Consider the following 5,937-nt stretch of genomic DNA (forward strand, 5'->3'; position numbering starts at 1 on the left):
TTTTGCTTCTATAAAAAATTCTTATATTTCTTCAAATAAAATTTTGATGAAAAAGTGTAACATAGCCTTATAATGCATCTTACACATTATCGGATTCAGTTTCTTTTTCAAAAGATGAATCTTCAATAATGTGCTTTCTTTTTTTTGGATTGCATACCAGAAATCAAAGAAGTATCAATGAGACTAACACAACAAAATTGATAAAATATCCCCCAATGCAATGCATACTTTTTTAGTGGAGTCTAAACTTTTTTCATCAATTTTTTTTAATATTTGTTCCGATTCTTCACTTTTGACAATAAATTAGAAACACTCTGTTAATACATAAAATTTTAATGTAAACACAAAACATAGCAATGCAATGACAATTTCAGAATCTTACTTATCATCAGATCCGCTTTGGCTTTCTGATGATGAATCCTCAACAATTTGCTTCCTCTTTTTGGATACTATTCTGGACAACAAACAATCATTAGCAAAAAAACACAGTAAAAATGATAAAATACACCGAAAAATATTACTTACTTTTCTACTTTTCTGGTTGGTTGCTTTCTTGTTTTTGGTGGCTCCTCAAAGTCTTGTTCAAAATCAGACTCAGAGGAAGTAGCAGTATCACTCTCCGATGAAATGTCCTTCTTTTTGTGTCTTTTTCTTTTTTTTTCCTTTTTTTCTTCCTTTTTTATTCTCGTCAATTTCTTTTTTAGCTCTGCCCTCTTGACGATGTCCTGAAACAGGTAAAACGTTAATTTATCATGTACATAAAACAAATACACCCAAATTAGAGAAAGGATTCTATTCACTTACCATATGACCCTTAGTTTTAGCTTCGATCCTCTGAAGCAGTAACTCCTTAGTCCAGTGCCTCACCCAGGGCGAGCCAGGGATTGTATCCTTGTTTTTATGTTTTGATTCATGAAAGTATACAATCATCAAGGCATAAAGGCAGCTATTAATGGATTTTTTCTTTTTGAAGTGGTGGTCACTTATGCCCTTGATGAGGAATTTGAGGACATGGTCACCCCAATTCCACTCCCTTATGGTGTCCACACGAAAACTTGGAGGCATGTAGATAGGAGAAACCTTGTTTATCATTGTTGGCAACAAGAATGCCATTTGAATATAGAGGATGAAAACCCTCTTGAACATAAGCCGATCTTCATCAGTGCCAACACCAATATCCATCATCAAATCCATCAGATTCTTCAATGTTTTGTCCTAAAACTTCTATAAACTTCTTTTTCCCTAGAAAACTCTTTAAAATTAACTTTTTTTTAGAAATAGGTTGCCTACAAAAGCAGCAAAACAAAATTATCAGTTACATTCTAATTCACTTGAAATACACCGAAACACCAGTCATATACACATCTATTTATTTTTTGAATACATGAGATAATATGATTTCAAAAGAATAGATTACAAGGAATACAAGTATAAAGGTTTTGTGTAATCAGTTACCAGATGCATTCAAGCCAAGGACATCTCTTATATTTTTCGGGTTGATGGTTAACACACCGTACCGAGTGTCCAATTTCTTTGTTACCACATCAAACGAATATGCCAACTCCTTCAAGAGTTTATGCGGCAGATTCATCGAAGGGATGTACATCAGATAACCAAATGCCAATTCCTGGATGATGGCCTTCTTTTCTTCGCTCATGTTCTGGAACTTTTCATTCAATAGTCTTGTTGAGCATTTGAAATCTTTGATTTTCTGTAAACAAACAAAACAAGAATCATTTAAATAAGCTATATTTATACAAGAAAAAAATTGAGTTGGTCTAAGATATGTGTACTTACATTGTATTTTTTTGGAGCAAGGTTCTTGCTTGCCAATTTTATTATAAGTAATAAAAAAATATAGCTAATGGATAAAAACATCACCATTTATAGTGGAATTCGCTTGATATACATCCAAATATTAGCCACATAAACCTCTATTATCTTTTAGATTACATGACACAATATGAGTTTGAAATGATATTCAAGTCAACCAAACATGCATAAATTGTCACCAGAAGTACAAGGACAATATTCTGTTTCTAGTTACACCATGTATAAGACAAGATCACCATTTACAATGGAATTCGCTTAATATACACCCAAATACCAGCCATATATACTTCGATAATTTTTTGGATTACATGACACAATATGAGTTCAAAATGATATTCGAGTCAACCAAATATGCATAAAATGACACCAAAAGTACAAGACAATATTCTATTTCTAGTTACACTAGGTATAGGACAACATCACCATTTACAGTAGAATTTGCTTGATATACACCCAAATACGAGCCACACGCACCTCTATTATTTTTTTGATTACATGACACTATATGAGTTCAAAATGGAGTTCAAAATGATATTCAAGTTAACCAAACATGCATAAAATATCACCAGAAGTACAAGGACAATACTCTGTTTCTAGTTACACTAGGTATAAGACAACAGCACCAGTTACACTTGAATTCTCTTGAATATACCTTTATCATTTTTTAAATTACATGACATAATATGAGTTCAAAATGATATTCAAGTCAACCAAACATGCATAAAATGACACCATAAGCACAAGGACAATATTCAATAACAACAGCACCAATTACAGTAGAATTTACTTGAAATATAGCAAAATTTTCTATTTATACAAACTCAGTTCCAAACATGCAAACATGCACAAAAACACATGAAAATATATATTAAACTATTCGCCAAAACAGAATGTAAAACAGTTATCATCGATCGAACAGTTGGACAAGAACAGTAATATCTATTTTAAACCAAGAACACATAATGAATCTACTTAATAAATAGAAATACAACTATATAGTGTTTTGTGTTTGAAATGAGAAACAGAAAAGTAAAAAACCTCGACGATTAGTGAAACAGTACCTTGAATAATCTTTCTTTTTTATTTTTTTGTTTTTTAATGGAGATTTTGGGGTTTTCTTGTTGATTTCATTAAGTGTTGGTGACGATTTTGATAGATTCTTGAGAGATTTCGAACGTTGTTTGAATCTTCAGTGTTGGAGTTTGATCGAGGAAGAAGAAGAACCGTCTTTCATAATCGTGACTTTGTGAGTGAGTGCGCTATTGAAACGGTTGAGTGGAGTGCGTATGTATACACTCGTATACGTGAAAGTTGTTTTTGTTGTGCTTGGCCCAACTTGCATAACTTGTAAGCCAAAAAGTCTTGTATGCATAGCAGACCTGAAAAATATAATATGCATATTATCTTTATGAACTTAGTCTTAATCTATTCTATTATATAAAAATTAGATTTTTACACTTAATGATGGAGCTTACGTGTTATAGTCATACTTCTTAGAGTATTTTCCGATTTATTTTTTTCAACTCATTAAATATAATTCATTATAATAAATTAATCAGATCAACTAATTAATTTGATTAGATATTTAAATATCAGATAATATATTATAATTTATATTGTAAGATCCGAATTTTTGAAAATTAGATAATAAATCATTTAATGATTTATTTTATTTATTCGAGAATATATTTTCAGAAATTTTATATCAATTGAGTACTTTTTTATTATTGATTTAAAATCTTTAATCATCAAAAAGCAATGATAATTTTATATACTTTAATTTGAATAATTATACTTTGAACTTTATTTTATAATTTCAAAGAAGTTAATTTGATTATCTCTAATTATTAAATTAGAGTATTTATTTGAAACCAAATTGTAAGTTGATAATTAAATAGTATTTTTATAGATATTATTATTGGATTAAAATTAGTTTTCAATTACTCTATTACCCCTAATTTTATTAAAATTTTCAAATTATCCTTACCCCTTTTTAATTTATAAACCCTAACTAAATAACACTCTCACCCACACCCCCAACATTACAGTCGCCACCCCCTTCTTTTGAACACCCCCACCCCCCAATGAAAAAAAAAGAAAGAAAAGGAATAAGAGAAGAGAGGGTTGCGACATGAACGAAGGAGGAAGGAGCTTCGGCCGCACCGCGCCACGCCCAACCACCGTCGAGCTGCTTCATGTCATCGTTCCATCCATGGAGCCACAAGCTCGCGTCGCCACCAATCCATCACGAAGAGAGAGAGCCGCGATGAGGGAGAAAGGTTTGGCACTGACGGCTGCATCGTCACCGCCGCTGGAGGGTCGCCGTCGTCGAGCTGGGCATCATCGCCATCACTGTCAAGCCACATTGGAGAAAAGGCATCGCCGCCGTGGCTCCATTGTCACTGAAGATTCCAATTGCCGCTGCTGCATATGAGAGAGAGAAACACGTGAAGCTGTGCTGTGGAGACAGCTGTTTCCGCTGCTATTGGAGATCCACTGTTGCTGCTGCCATGGACGCTGTGTAACGACCCAATTTTCAGTATGTCTAAATCATACTGGAAGTTGAGCACTACCAACTTGTCTTCCAAGTTATTATCTATTATTTATTATATGAGTCTGATTCGTTGTTAAAAGCGTCGTTATTTTGCAAGGTACTTTTTTTTTGAAAATGTTTGCATTAATATATGGGATCATTTACAATCATTTCACATATAATAACAGATACAATAGTTATAAATAACCACACTTATATACATTTCATGCAGTTAACAACATTCAGTTATCTAGCCGTTATCAGAGTATATATTTTAGTTAGAGCACCCCTAGATATATCTAGATAATAACTACGTACTTATATATACTTACAACCTTCCAGGCCCTGACCTGTTCAACAAGTCCCTAAGCTGGTGCCCAGGCTAGCCTAGACTCTATACACACCTAATCCCTCTAAACTAAAAAAGCGAAGGAAAGTACGTTCTAGGTCTTCAAAACTCGAGTCAGGTGGAAAGTCATTAAAGGCAAAAGATTGTCTACAACTGCTCTGAACGATCATACGTCGTCAAAGAGCATCTCCCTGGTACTTTATTGAGTGGCCACAAACTAGCAACATCGTACGAAGGACCTAGGCTAAAGTTCATAGATAAACGGGGTGTAGATGTCGGCTGGTCTCACGGTATATGCGTATAAACAGAAAACGAATCTCGCTCTAAACTCAGAAGACTACCAGAGCATAACCCTTTTGCAGATCAATCATCAATGGACTACGGAAGGATACTCTTACTTCCATCTGGAGGGGGAAGGGAGAGAAAAGGGGTACGAACTGGAGAGTTCTTAGTAGGGCCGGGGTTATTAGTTAAGTTCATTAATTATGTGTTATTTAGGAGATAAATAGCAGAATACAGAAAAAGAGTAAACAGAAGATACAGATAAATAGAGAAAATAGAGAAAACAGAAAGAAGAACATAAACAAAAAAATACAAGAAAATAAAACACAGAAACAAAGAATAGAATATAAACAAAGAAAGTATACATTCACACAACAATCATAATAGAAGAAATGCACACCAAGTATGATGCATGTCTAGCCTTGGTGCGCGAAATTGTGAACAATACTTTTCACAACTCTCATAATCCCCGGTCATGAACCCCAAAAACTTGGTAGCTCAGTACCATGGCATTACACAACTTCGCACAACTAACCAGCAAGTGCACTGGGTCGTCCAAGTAATAAACCTTACGCGAGTAAGGGTCGATCCCACGGAGATTGTTAGTATGAAGCAAGCTATGGTCATCTTGTAAATCTTAGTCAGGCAAACTCAAATGGATATGGTGATGAACGAAAATAAACAATAAGATAAAGATAGAAGTACTTATGTAATTCATTGGTAGGAACTTCAGATAAGCGCATGAAGATGCCTTCCCTTCCGTCTCTTTGCTTTCCTACTGTCTTCATCCAATCCTTCTTACTCCTTTCCATGGCAAGCTCGTGGACGAAATTGTGATTTCTATCTTTTGAGCTTTAGCATATATTTACTTTTAGGGCACTGTTTATTCTCACAACTCCGTTCAACTAACCAGCAAGTGTACTGGGTCGTCCAAGTAATA

Source organism: Arachis duranensis, chromosome 10, assembly GCF_000817695.3.
Source record: "Arachis duranensis cultivar V14167 chromosome 10, aradu.V14167.gnm2.J7QH, whole genome shotgun sequence".
Taxonomy (NCBI): Eukaryota; Viridiplantae; Streptophyta; class Magnoliopsida; order Fabales; family Fabaceae; genus Arachis; species Arachis duranensis.